A 14,703-nucleotide genomic window follows, 5' to 3' on the forward strand; every position below is an offset into this window, starting at 1 on the left:
AGTTATTTTGGGCACAATTTTTGGCACACACAAGTATATTCTTGTGTGAAACAATACATATTTTATTTGTTTTTATAGTGCGTAGCGTTCAAGAATTCGTTTGCAGCATCTTTGGCAATGGCAACGCAGTTAATATTCACGTATTTCATCCCCAGACAAATTGTTTAAGAGGAAGCTTTAGCTCAGGCCCAACTATTCGAATACATGTAAAACGCAGAAACGATTTTCTGTGATAACCTCTGGGGCGCTATAACGTAAAACTATTCCAAACTTTTCTATTCTATTTCTGCAATCAGCTCTACGCGAATGGTCAAAAACTTTTTCTGGATCCCCCCCAGGTCGCCTCTCTGGCACGCGACGTCACGAAAACCGCAACAGCTTCCCATCTGATATTTATTTTATTTATTTATTGGTACCTCAAATACCCCATTTGGGGTTTTACATGAGGGGTGGGCATATTTAGATCATATCTTCAATGAATGCCTTGAATGACGTGTACACAATGATTATGCATGATTGGACAGAACAAAAGAAAAATAGTTATTTCTGATTCGACGCCTTTCCACCATTGAACTTCGGCTATTGGTCAAAAGCTTTTGGACTGCACCCACTTGACCTACCTGTCAGTCGACGTCACAAAACCGCAAAAACTCACCGCGTCAAAGTGATGTGTACGCGTTAAAGATGCATTATTATGCCGAACAAAGTTGAATTTTTTTCGGAATAGCCGCAGGCTGCCCCGTGCCGAAAGGAATAAAAGATGGCTGCCGCCGATCGCTCAGGCACTGGCTACTCGCACCTATCGGAGAGCATGGGTTTATTTGCGTATAATAAAACTTTTTGCGTGGCCGCGTAACGTTTTCGAGCGCTTTCGGCACGTTTACGACCTCGTTCTGCCAACTCTTCTTTGCTGAGGATCCCTTTTAGCGTCATTCTTAAGCTTCCGTTGCATGCCGTCACGATTTTCGACCAGCCACCGCAAGCTAAGTAAGCGAAAGCGGACCAATCGCAGACACCGGCACCAGATTCTTCATCCCGTTATCGATTTTCAGTGCAGTGGCTCGGCCCCATCTAATCCCTCTCCAATTGAGCGTGCTCCTCGCCTCTTGTCAGCCAATTAGGTAAGACAAGCCGCTCAGTGTAGGCAATGTTCTTCGTTTTTCAAGCAAACAAAAGTGACCTCCTATGAACGAGCAGAGCGTTTGATTGGTCTGTACAGACAACCCTGCCAGGGACCGCCCGATGCTTGCGTCGGCGGTTACGCAATTTGACGTCAGGAGATTGGAATAAAAACACATTAGAATAGTTTTACGTTATAGGGCCTCTGGATCGCTTTTAATGAAATTTGTTGCATTTGAGTAAGAAAGTTAAATTTTAGTGTTTGTTGGAAGCGGAATTTCCATTTAGGGCTTGAACACTGTTCAAAATATTTTGAAAAACTCGAAAGTTAAAAAAATAAAGAAGCACGACGTTAACAAACTAATAGCTCAGCATCAAGTATATATGCCGCTGTTCTGTAAACGGCCTCTATTATAACAGTCAAAGCGGAAAAATTTGATGTGTCAACTCGTATCTTACGTGAATTGGTTACGTTGTGTACAAGGGTTCTGCGAAAGCCGTATTTCCATAATGCTAAATTTCTTGAGATTCATGTGTAATATATAATTTTTTTCCGCTGTATATGTACTATTAGGTGCAATTCACAGAATTGTAATATCATTTTTCATTGCTGAGTTAGAGTTTTAAACTTGATAGTATCGTTTTCTGAAAATTTGCGATTTTGGTCAATGTTTAATAAAGAATTGACAACATAAATGAAAAATTCGAAACCAGCAGTCACTAGAATTTTAATTTTTCTTTTATATGCAACAAGCCTCGTCAAATTTGCTGCATTGCTTGCCGAGAAAAACGAATTCTCCTTCTACATGTATTTAGATGCGAACACACGAGCTAAAGCTTCCTCTTATGGAGGTCGAGCTGCAATGTGAGCCCCCCCCCGAACGAAATTTCTGGCTACGCCACTGTCTGCATGCATGTCCGCGCACAATGTTCTGCTTTCGCTGTGAGCGCGTTTTGGCACCATGCCGTGAGCTTTAGGCCGCAGCATACGAACATCTGACAGAACACTAGCAGCCATTGTTGCGTGGGCAGTATCAGAACTGTTCAAAAATATTTCCGTTATAGAGACTTCGACGCCTAGCTACTGCGACTGTGATGTGCCGTCGCTACGATTCAATCTTTTTTGTCTTCTAAATTCTTGGACATTTCAATATTATTTCTCAAGTTGCGTCACACTGTATGTTTATCGGTCTTCTCAGCGTGCGATTTCCATCTTCTTGATTTTCGTAATCCAGTGCATTAATTCATAACACAAACATGACCATATGCCGTGCCTTTCTTTAATGTGCGTCTTACCGCTGCCTTTCCGTTCCAGTGAACTTGCCAGTATCTACAAGTTCATAGACCAAACCGTCATGACATTAGCCGGGCAGCGGGCGCCGGCGAGCGTCTCAGTGGGCGTTTTCTGCTACTCACCGAACATCGCGCAGTCCCGGCGCCGTAGCAGAAATGTTCCTCGCGTCTGTGCTTGCTGCATACCCGAGTTGTAGCCGATGGTTGTATGCCGGTTCTAAGTTTCGCCAGCCAAGCTTCACGCAGCTCCTTGCCCTGTGGCTACGTGTGAATAAGGCTGACACCGGGCTCCGTTGCGTGCGTCCGGCACTGCGGTAGCAGTAGCCTACCATGCTGCACGCCTACAAAGGCAGCCACTACCTATTATAGTACTTTCAAATGTTGTCAAGCATACACCCAAGGCGGTAAAGCCTCACCACTTAATCAGAACCGCGGCGCAGGTGGGACTTTAAACTTTCGTTTTCAGCGCGCTTCGGCGCTTCCGAAGCAGCCGACGCGGCCGCTGTGTCCACATCCTCCGAGGTCCACATGATCCCTCATGCCACGTCACACCGACGGTGGCGCTAGCTTTTCCAGTGGTCGAGCTCGCCGCCAATACTACGCTATCGCTGCGTGTGCTGCTCAGATTCCTCGCTTGCTTCATCACGCGAAGTTGGCAGTGTCGAAGAAATGGCACGCTACATCTGGAGAATGAATGAATGAATGAATGAATGAATGAATTTTATTCCCCTTTTAAGAGAGGGGAAGGGCCGGGAGGGGAAGTAGGGAGGTTTGGAGCAAATACGGCAAGAAACGGCAGCTATGCCCCGACCTTACATGGCGCGACGGCCAATTTTGTAGCAGACGATGGCGCGGTTCCATGCAGCGCAAGACGTCAGGCATGGCTTGGCAAAAATTGGAGGACGCTTAAGCTTCGCCTTCAAGAGTGGAACGCGATAGCGTTATCGCACCCCGTTCGCACCGCCCACTCATTCGCTCGGCATGCTCTTGAGTCACACAATGACGAAACGTGCGCCTGAGCAAGCGGAACGAACCAAAGAACTCGGTGTCGGAGGGAAAAACGATCTACGCGAGCCAAACGTCGTAATCGGCACGGACAGCCGGGCCGCGACGCGCCATGAAGGCGGACGCGATCATGGGGCTGACGCCTCGATGGGATCGTCCTCTATCTCGCTTGGGAGCACCACGCAGACGCATGGCTCTTCGCCAGAAGCACGGCACATATCCCAGGCGAAGCTTTCCTACCAGACGCGCTGCGGCGCAGCGATCACGTCAGAGGCGTCCCGTATCGAACGCTGCACCTAGGAATCGCGCTGTGAGCGGAGAGAAGAGCAGAGTCGCGCGGGCGAGTGGCGCGCCACCTGTCGGGGAAGCGCCGTACATTGCGAGGAGGGGGTCTTCTGTGTTTGCCGCAAGATGGCTCTGCGTGTGCGCAGAAGAAATGTAGCGGAAGCTTACTTCGCTACTTGTGTGACTACGACTTCTGTAATTTACATGCTCATAATTACCGACATACAACACAGTATAACTTGCTACGGCACGGTTATAAGGCAACACCGCATTCACTAGAGGCGCCTTTGTCCTATTTTGAACCAACGAACTCGAAGACGGCGTTCCGAACGGTCGCTTTTTTCATGTTCTCCGCTCCAAAGGATTTATCGGCCCCTGGCCGAGGTGCTGCTCAGGCTTCAGCCAGCAGCAATGACTACCGTGTTGTGATACCTCGTCTTCCTACCGGTAAGCTGGTTGTGGACTCCGTTTTCCTGCATGCTGACTTAAGTGGTCGACCGTACAGAGCCGAAGACTTCAGAGACGCCCTTCGGAACGTTATTGACCTGAAGGAAATAAGTTCCATCGGTCAATTTCAGATGTCGCACGTGTGGATGGTGACGTGCAAATCATCAATTACAAAATCAAAGCTATAGTCACGTGCGGAGAATTATCTGTAAAAGGTAGACGCTGCCTCGTTATTGACCCCGAGCCCACGGAAGTAAAAATGAAGCTTTTATGGCTTCCTGAGCGTTTGGAAGACGATTACATTCGAGATGCGCTCCAGGCTTACGGGAAAGTGAAGTCCATATCAGCAGAAAGCTGGAGAGTATCGGAAATGGAGCAAATTCGTACCCTAAATCGTGACGTGGTGTTGACTCTTGCCGATGGAGTCGGCGTGGGCGACGTTCCACATCTGCTACACGTTTGTGGAGTGCAGAGCCTTGTATTGATTCCAGGCCGGCCCCCGCTTTGTCTCCGCAGTAACAAGGTTGGGCACATTCGTCGAAACTGCAGAACCCCACGTTGTGAAGCCTGCCGACGCTTTGGCCACACAGATGAAGAATGTGTTGTGACATACGCCGACAAGTTACGACACGGGACAAGGCCTCCGGAAGAAAGCTTGCAGGAACACATAATGGATGTTACTGAGGTTCTCGACGCAACGGGAGACGTTCCCTCTTCCGCGGATACCAGCTGTGCCAGTAAGGCCCCTCTATATGTTAAAGGCAATGACATCGTAGAACTGCCCGTGGAAAAGGAAAGTAGCGAAGAGAAAGAAGCGCCCGCTACCACGCAGCCAGTTGCCGCCCAGCCAGCGAATGAGATAGCCGTTGATTACTCATCTGCTACACCGAAGCATCTCAACACGTGCGCTATGATGACAGAGGACAGACGAAGTACCGCGGATACGTCAATTCCGAAGCGCCGTGCGACTAACAGATCAGAATCAAGCACGGACAGCGAGACGGCCAGTACCAGAAGAAAAGCACGTCGCCGCAAAACATCGACACATTCAGGAAAGTGCCGGCGATCACGGTCCAGGAGGCCTGGTGAGGGTTCGGAGGGAGCCTCACCGTTACCCTCTAGGACCGACCGCATAGAGAATTAAGTCTAAATAGTGGGTAGTCACCATGGCCCTGTCCCAGCAACTTCTCTTCGCAACGTTGAACGTGCGAGGCCTTAGGTCTTTGCAGAAACAGGCGCAGCTTCGCCGGCTTTTGTCTAGGAAGCGCCTCGACTTCGTCGCCGTGCAGGAGAAGAAGATTGAGAGTGATGACGAGACAGAAAGGGCTTTGCAACCTTTTCTGTCTGAATATAATGTCTGCGTTTCACACGCTCTTGGTTTATCCGCGGGCTGTTTCCTGTTTCTGAAGAAGAACCTACTTTGTTCAGCACTTAGTTACCATGTAGACACTGAAGGTCGACATATATGTTGTGATATTGTGTTGCAGGGTGTGCCATGGCGATTAGTCAACGTCTATGCATTTAATGACGCCGCAAAACGAATTGTCTTATTTGATACTGTGCGTAGTCTAATGGACTGTGATCGTTGCATTGTGTTAATGGGAGATTTCAATTGTGTATGTGGTCCGTGCGATCGAAGCGGCATTAAGACTCAGCGGGACAGGAGTGGTGAAGTTTTATCCAACCTAATAGAAAATGCAGGGCTCATTGATATAGGAGTGTCAGGACAGGGAGCTCGCTCTTATACACGAATTCAAGGTCGCTCTTATGCCCGCCTTGATCGGATTTATGTTTCTTCATCACTCCTCTCCCGGGAACTGTCCTGCACTACTATCCCAGTTTCGTTCTCTGATCATTGCATGGTTATCGCAAAGATTGGTGAGAAATCTGTAACCAATTTCCGACCACAGTGGGCACTCTGGAAGCTTAACTCTGAGCTCCTAAATGATCAGGAATTTATTAATCGCGTGCGCATGACCCTAAAAAATTCTCTTTCTACTGACTTGCCGTTATTTGCAGCTTGGGAACTCTTTAAACAAGAGGTTCGTACAGTGGCTATAGAAGTTGGATCGCTGAAAGCATTCTATAGAAAGAATGAAGAAACAATACTTCTTAAGAGCCTACACAACCTTTATCAGATGGAATGCGAAATGCCAGGTACTTACATTGTTGACATAGAAAATCTTAAATGTGAGTTGCAAAAGTATGATGCACTGCGTTACAGAGGTGCGCGAGTTCGATCTCGAAATAGGCGTGCTCTGCAATCTGAGCAACCAACACGTCAAGCTTTACTTGACGAGCGACGTCACGCTGTTTCCAAAGTAATTCCGGAAATATACTACGGAGGTAGTCTTCTAACAAATACGAATGACATAATTTCTAAGTTCGAAACTTACTACAGTGCGTTGTTTAGTGCTCGTCCCGATGATCACGATGCAAAAGTTTTAGAGAGTTTTGTGTCTCTTGTAAAACCTTTACAGGATGATGACTGTGCATTCATTAGTAATACCCTTACGATACAAGAAATTGAGCTAGCTATTGATCAGCTGCCTCTGTCGAAAACACCCGGCCCTGATGGACTTTTCCTATGAATTTTACAAAGCTTTCAAATCAATTATCAGCCCCATATTATTGGACATTTTTATTACAAGCTTAGAGGTAGACGCCCTTCCGCAATCTTTTTGCAAAACCCACACAGTTTTAATTCCAAAAAGTTCAGATAAGGAGAAACTGCGTTCTGTTGAAAGCTACCGACCAATCACATTGTCAAACGTGGATTATAAAATTTTTGCAAAAGTTTTATCGAATAGATTGCAATTTGCGATGTCAATTCTCATTGGTTCCCATCAGACGTGTGGAATTAGGGGCCGATCCATTCAAACCAACATACATATCGCCCGTACACTCCTTCAATACTGTTACGGTTCCACTGAACAGCTTGCAATGCTCCAGGTAGACCTTGCTAAAGCTTTTGATCGTGTCGGTCACTCCTATTTATTTACGCTTCTGGAGCATGCCAATGTTGGCTCCGTTGTGCTTAAAGGCGTTAGGCTTTGCTATACGGGTTGTACTACTCGTTTAGTTATTAATGGCCAACTCTCTAAACCCGTTTCCATTTGCTCTTCGGTAAAACAAGGATGTCCTATGTCCCCATTACTATTCGCCCTTTATCTGGAACCGCTATGCTTAAGCGTAATTCAGTCGGGTTACATCCATGGCTTCAATATACTGGGTAATGAAGTAAAAGTCTTAGCTTATGCAGATGATTTAGCGTTCTTCTGCACGGATAAGTCCAGTGTTGAAAAGGTAGTATCAACAATAGAGGAATCTGGCACCGTATCAGGAGCACGAATGAACTCTGCAAAAAGCTTAGGCTTATGGTTTGGCTCATGGTGCTATACACCAGAACAGTTTGCAGGCGTTAATTGGACCGGTGTCCCGCCAAAGTATCTCGGCGTGCCGCTAGACGCATATAAATTAAGCGCACACTATTGGAAAGAACAAGTTTCGGCCCTGCAAAGTTACGCCCAGACATTCGTTCCACACCGACTTTCTATTTTTGGGAAAGCGGAGGCCTGCAATAAGTTCTTGGCAACAAAAAATTACTATGTATTGCAAGTTATACATTGTGCCAGGTTCTACATCCAACGCTTTCACCGAATCTTTGCAACCTTCGTGTGGTCTTCAACTTTTGAGCCCATGAGGCGAGACAATATTTTCAGGCCCGTTAGTGAAGGTGGGCTGGGTTTAGTACATCTTTATGTGCGGCAAATAGTGTCTCGTTTCTTCTTTTTTCGCGATACATCGCATCCTATAATTCGGTCATTCATGCAAGTCACACTTGTTAATGCGTTACCTGATTTAATCGTTTCTTCGAATTTTTCTTCGCGTTTATGCTCGTGGGGGTTCATGCAAGAAGTTTACTTGGCGGTTCGTTTCCCGACAGTTCGGTTTTCCACTGAATACTTGTACTCTGTGTCGCGTAAAACGTTATACAAAGATCTATTGTCCATGCTTTTTCCGCCTCCATTTTACCGATCACTATACATTCAATGGCCGGGTCACGATGTTCTAAAGCGAGTTCGTAAAATCTATATATCCCCTTGCTACAAAAAATTCTTTTATAAACTTCATAGTGAAACCGTACCGGTTAAAACATGGCTACAGAAAAAGGGTATCTTTGTCTCTTCTGTTAACTGTCGCCTTTGTGACGTGCCAGACACGATTGAACATTGTTTTATTAGCTGCACCGACGCCATACTATTTTGGGATGACCTCCAACGGACTTTAAAAAAAGACTTTGACATCAACGCTCATACTGTGCGATACCTGCTGCCGACCGCTGATAATAGTGCACCTTTCGATATGTTTTTTCTCATCGGAATGCACATTTGTGGAAAACGCGAATGATGGACCGAAACGCCGAAACGGTTGTACCTACAAGGTTGAATTTCATCCAAATGACACTACACCTAAAGCAGGTTTATGATGGACTTGATACCCAGCCGGAGTGGTACCCCATTTTGGTGAGGTGCCTATCCTTACCACCCTTCTAAAGTGAAACCACATTTCTACCCACAGTATGAACGATGCATTTTCTCTGAGTGACTATCATTGTGCTCTCCATTCTCTGACTATGCACAACTGGTGAATATCGGGTTCTTGCTATTGTAATAAATACCATGAAAAAAAAAAAAACTCGTGGCTGAGTGATAGCGTCTCCGTCTCACGCTCCGGAGACCCTAGTTCGATTCCCACCCAGCCCATCTTGCAAGTTGTTTTTTATTTATGAAGTACCTTCCGGGATTTATTGCTCACGGCCAACGCCGCCGACGACACCGGCTTTTCTGCGACACGAGCTCCTTAACGCTATTGCGTTAATATAGCCGTGGGCGCCGGAGGGCGAGGCTTTAGAGCCAGCGAGTTTTAGTTCATATTTTCGACAGAAATGTGCTTTTACTGTCCCCAATTTTTATGCGTCTATAGCCATAATAAACCGTCTGCTACAGTTCCTCGCGGGAAACCACAAATTGGTGGGTTACCGTGTCACGCGTCCCTTTAAAGGGCCCCTCACCAGGTCTGACTATTTTGATCTGACAATCGCAGAGCATACATTGCGCGATAACGATCGTGTCTGCAAAGTATTACATAGCTACGCGCCGCGGAAAGATCTGAAATTTCAAACCCAAGGTCGTTTTTCCTTCTCGCAGCCGCCGCGCTCCAAGCCGGAGGATGACGTACTCGTGTACCTGCGCCTACGTAGTGGGCATGGAGGAAGGGAAACTGGTACTGGGGCTATAGTGAACTAGAATACTGTACTGGGGCTCTATTCTGGACATTCCGCCATTTTCCCCGATGCGTGACGTAGACTGGCCGCGTACAAAATGGCGCTAATGGCCCGTTCTGCTTTCGTAACATGACACCATGGAGGAAGGACAACTAGGAGAGGCCCTACTCCGTCTGCGCGCTAGGAGAAAAGTGTGGGGGAAATGGCGTAGTTCATTCTTTTTTTTTGCTATTTTTTATTTCTTTTGCTGTAGCGGCCACGCCTGTCGGGCCACAATGGCGGCTGTGTTATGAATGTGTGCGCTCACACGTGTTGCTCCGTAGGTTTCGTACCGTGGCAAAGGCGCCGTGTGGGCAGGTTTGCGTTGGTCTCCGTGTTTTGTTGCGCTGTGTTATCTGGAACGTGCTATCCCGGATGTTGCTTTGGCCAGGTGGGACAGGAGGAAATAAAGTTCGTGAAATGAACGCGCATGCAACGCTGTACGCAATGTACCGTGCCACGGCAATGGCAACGGACATATCCGCGGGAAATTTTGCCCTCATTGGCGGAATCATGCTAATGTGCCATCGCAGGCCGAAACCGATGCGTTTCAGAATCTGTACAATGAATGCCTTGCAGGTCAGCGATTCCTGCTTTTGACAGCACATGGTGCATTTGCGGCACGTAGAACGTACGTTATATGCAAGAATGCATAGTCCTGGTTTTAGAATATTCGTGTTCAGTAACAACTTGCTTTTGTGCATATTAAAACACGTTTCTTAACTGTTGCTTGTTTCTCGCAGTACTCGCGACAGCACGAAGTCTTTTAAGTAGAGCGCGTTCGAGGTTCATGCACACCTGCACAGGTGTACCTCAATACACGTGCTGATAGGATGTTACGCAGAATGTGTGCATTTTACTGCCCTCGGCACCGTGCGCCTGCCAGCCTACGCTTCATCCTGGAAAATGGGATAGAAGCGGCTGCTTTGACTTAAGGCGTATCTTATCTGTGCGCGCGAGAAGGGCAGGGAAGTGAAGGTTAGCGGATGCGCTGCAAGAGTGAGCAAGGATCCACAGAACGTACGCCCGCGACAGGTTCTACGAGCGTACCGTTCTGCACCGTGCGCTGGCTATCCCAAAACTTTGGTTCCGTGAAGTTTCACTTACCGTGGGAAGAAGGCAACTCAGGCCGCAGTCAATGAATCTAAACGCGGAGTCAGAAATGACATTCTACCTCCTCGCCGGCGCGCTGTCGTAGTGATGCGCGGCCACCCGAAGTTTGTTCAATAAAGCACGACGATTACTCAAGCCACAGCGAGAATGTGTGTTTGTGCTCATAAACTACAAATGGATCGCAAATGGGTCGGTGTGCGTTCTTGCAGTGCAGTGAGAATGCGTATTTTTTTCGTATCGCCAGACGTCTACCTCGCAAGTCCGCCTGAGAGCCCCAGGAAGCCCAAGCAGAGAAAAGCAAGTAGAAGGCAGCGATAAAGGTGACCTTTTTTTAAAAACACGCAAGAACGGCAGCGGCCGGTACCTGCGGTTGATGTGAACAGTTCAGTTGGCTGGCCTTATAAGGCATGTTTATTTTCATAAAAGCCGGTAAAAGCAGCCGATTCGACCTCACAGCCCAATTTGCGAAGTTCAGTATGAACTTCTTTCAACATGACTTCGGCGACGGTAATGCAATGAGGCATCGCGATTGTTTAGCATTGCTGCAGAGCGCGCACGTCCGAGCAGCCCGGTTGCCCGCAGCGCGGCGTGGTTCGGCGAGAAATGTAAACAAGAGAGAAGAGCTGGCCCGATAGGCGGAGCAACGCCATGAGCAACGCCAACTTACATTTGTCGATCACTTTTAAAAAAGTTTGCACCCTTTGGGGCTTGTCCCACGACGATAATCGTCATGTCTTGCCCGCGTTTCCTTGAACGCTGCGAGCCCGGTACTTCCCAGTCACGAACGCCTTGTGCGTTATCAGTGTGACGCAGCATTCTCGACAGGAAAGTAGCGAGCGCAGAGTTTTTACGAAAGGATTCAACGCAAGCAAGTCAGATGGCAATTACTGTTGCCGGACAAATATTCACCCCAAAGGGTGTACATTTGTCGAAGAGTGTACAATGTAGGCTACACTCTTAAGCAAAATTACACCCTTTGGGTCGTATCTTGCCACACGAAAATAATAGCCATCTGCCTTGTCCGCATTTCCTTCCTTTAACGCTACGAGGCCGGCACTTCCAAGACACGAACGGCATGCGCGTTATTAGCATGACAGGGCATTCTCGACAGGAAAGTATCGAGCGCAACGTTTTCAAGGAAGGAAACGCAAGCAAGACAGGTGATTATTGTGTGGCAAGATACGACCCAAAGGGTGTACATTTAAGAGTGTATACTCTTTAAACAGTTACACCCTTTGGGATGTACATTTGACCCACAACAACGCAACGGCCATGTTTCAGAGGGACTTTGTGGGGAACCGATTAAAAAAAATTAAATTATGGGGTTTTACATGCCAAAACCACTTTCTGATTATGAGGCACGCCGTAGTGGAGGACTCCGGAAATTTCGACCACCTGGGGATCTTTAACGTGCACCTAAATCTAAGTACACGGGTGTTTTCGCATTTCGCCCCCATCGAAATGCGGCCGCCATGGCCGGGATTCGATCCCGCGACCTCGTGCTCAGCAGCCCAACACCATAGCCACTGAGCAGCCACAGCGGGTGAACAGATTTTGTGTGGCCTGTGTTGCGTGTGAGCGCTGGAGTTTTCGAGTGACCTCGCCATTACTGCACTGCGGGACGTCGCCCAACGCACGATTGCCTTGGCTACGGTGAAGCAGTGTGTGTGTCCTCGGAGTGTGGTGAGGTGCGTGTTTTACGTGCCGGGATTCGTTAATAAAGGGAGTCATGCCGTGTTTTGCAATGCATGAGTGTGTATACCCCCTGGTGCCTCATCTTCTGAGGCTCAACATCGTGGAAGAGCGACTAGTCGAGACTCGCCTTCCATTTTGTGCATACGAAGTGTGACACAAAAAAAAACGAGACTGGTCCAATAACTTGTTGTACTTACTGAATCAGTTCTCTGTGACATTATCACCTTCAGAGTAGTCCCCTTCAGCATTCACACACTTCTGCATTCGGTGCTGCCGTTGCTGGTAACAGTTCTGGAACGAGGTTTTTGGAAGGCCCTTCAGGAGATTCTCCGTTTTAGCCTGAACCTCTTCAACTGAGGTAAAACGGGTTCCCTTTAAGCAAGATTTAACTTTAGGAAGTAAAACAAAGTCGCATGGAGCCAAATCAGGTGAATAAGGAGGATGCCCCATCACAGTAATGTTTTTGCTGGTCAGAAACTGCTTGACAGATAGGGCCATGTGAGCGGGTGCATTGTCGTGGTGCAACAGCCATCCATCACTCCACAGCTGCGACCTTTTTTTCCTAATTTTTTCACGAAGTCTTTTTAGTACTTCAATGTAGTAGTGTTAACGGTCTGACCCTTGGGAACCCACTCAATTATTACAATTCCATTATTGCCTTGAATTTTGATTTTGACATGCATGCTTTTTTGGGTCTTGGGGATCCTGGAGACTTCCACTGCATTGACTGGCGCTTATTTTTCTAGTCATAGGTAAAAATACATGTCTCATTACATGTTACAACAAATTCCAACAAATTTGGCTCATTTGCAATGCGTTCTAACATGTCCACACACACGTCTTTACGGCACTGTTTTTGGTCAACGGACATAACTTTTGGAACAGGCTTCGCACAAATCTTCATGTGTAATTCGTCCGTTAAAATGCGTCGAACAGCTTCCCTATCCAAGTGAACCAACTCTGCCACTGCACGAACACTTAATTTTCGGTCACCACTGATCACATCACGAACTTTGGCAATGTTTTGGTCTGTAATCGCTGACCTTGGGCGCCCAACACATTCATCATCTTCCACACTGTCCCTTGCCCCTGAAAATCGCTTATGCCATTCAAACACACGTGCACGAGACAAAGTTACATCTCCATAAGCCTCGGGTATTATTTGAAATGTTTCCGTGGCTGATTTCTTAAGTTTCACAAGAAACTTGATGTTGATTCTCTGTTTGGTTTTTACATCAGACATTTTCCTGGCAGAATGCAGTTGCACATGTTCACTCGATGACGCAGCACTCCCAGCTGGCATGATCGGTTCATTTGAAACTGGACCCATGAATAGAGGAGGTCTGTGGGATTACGTCAGCGAAACAGTTGTTGCCAACTCCACTCTTATTTCAAGCTACACACTTAGTCTCGTTTCTTTTGTGTCACATCTCGTATGGCGTTTGACTCATGGCAATGGGCAGTTCGCCATTAAGGGGCCCACATGCACAGCTTCGCTGGTCATTCACCTTCACAGAGTGTAATGGCACTGAATTTTTTAGCTAAGCTGTATAAGGTAGCTGATTCGTCCATCCGTCGCCTGTACGCCGAAAACTCCTCTGGCGGAAAAAAAACAGAGGCGCGCGATTGGACGCGCCAATTGCTCTCAGTCACAGCCGAGCATGCGCACAGCAGTTTCTCTTTGGCTCCGAAATGGGTAGGCCACGCGTCATACATACTCCTGAGGAACAGGTAACTTTCGATCAGCAACGCCGCCAGCAGAACCAGGAACAAACTTGTCTATGCTGTGCCGATGCTGCAGCCCAGACACAAGCAGCAACTGTGTACCGAGGATCCAGCAGCCTAACCAAGCCGACGTTTAATGAACCATTGGGATTAACCCAGTGATAAACACAGGGGCCGCACATTTTAGCTTTGCTGGTTAACCATCTGTATGGAGTGCTTGGGCGATGAATTTTATGAAGACTCCATACAAACAATATTTCGGTGTGTTTATAAATAAAATATTCTATAACTGACTCAATTTTCGGAGGTTATATTTGATTTGGAAATTTTACTACTCAAACACCCTAACATGTATACAACAGTGGTTTTGACAGCAAATGTGTCACTCCATGAGCTAGTGTGATGGCACAACAACATGGTTACTACCTCTGTTGTATCAATATTTGCTTGCAACAATACCACTGTTTCGGCTATGCTTTTATTTGAGCGAAGTGCAAACAATACACAAATGCTTACATAGCAAACTGCCCTGAAAGCTACTGTAGAGCTATCCACACAGTCAAATGTGAACACAGTCCCATGATATGAACGTTACAAGGTACTCTAATATTTCATTTGTTTTCCCATATTCTGGCGGGCTCCGGCACCCTTAAGCATTCGAAAATGCATGCGTCAGTAAGACATGGGGCCACAGC

At 47.1% G+C, this 14,703-nt stretch overlaps 1 pseudogene; it reads left to right on the top strand.

Annotated features, from left to right (window-relative positions):
• The first annotated feature begins 3,969 nt into the window (after positions 1–3,969).
• LOC126547155 (uncharacterized) lies at positions 3,970–5,293 on the top strand (annotated as a pseudogene).
• Positions 5,294–14,703: the final 9,410 nt, after the last annotated feature.

Source organism: Dermacentor andersoni, chromosome 1 (genome assembly GCF_023375885.2).
Source record: "Dermacentor andersoni chromosome 1, qqDerAnde1_hic_scaffold, whole genome shotgun sequence".
Classification (NCBI taxonomy): domain Eukaryota; kingdom Metazoa; phylum Arthropoda; class Arachnida; order Ixodida; family Ixodidae; genus Dermacentor; species Dermacentor andersoni.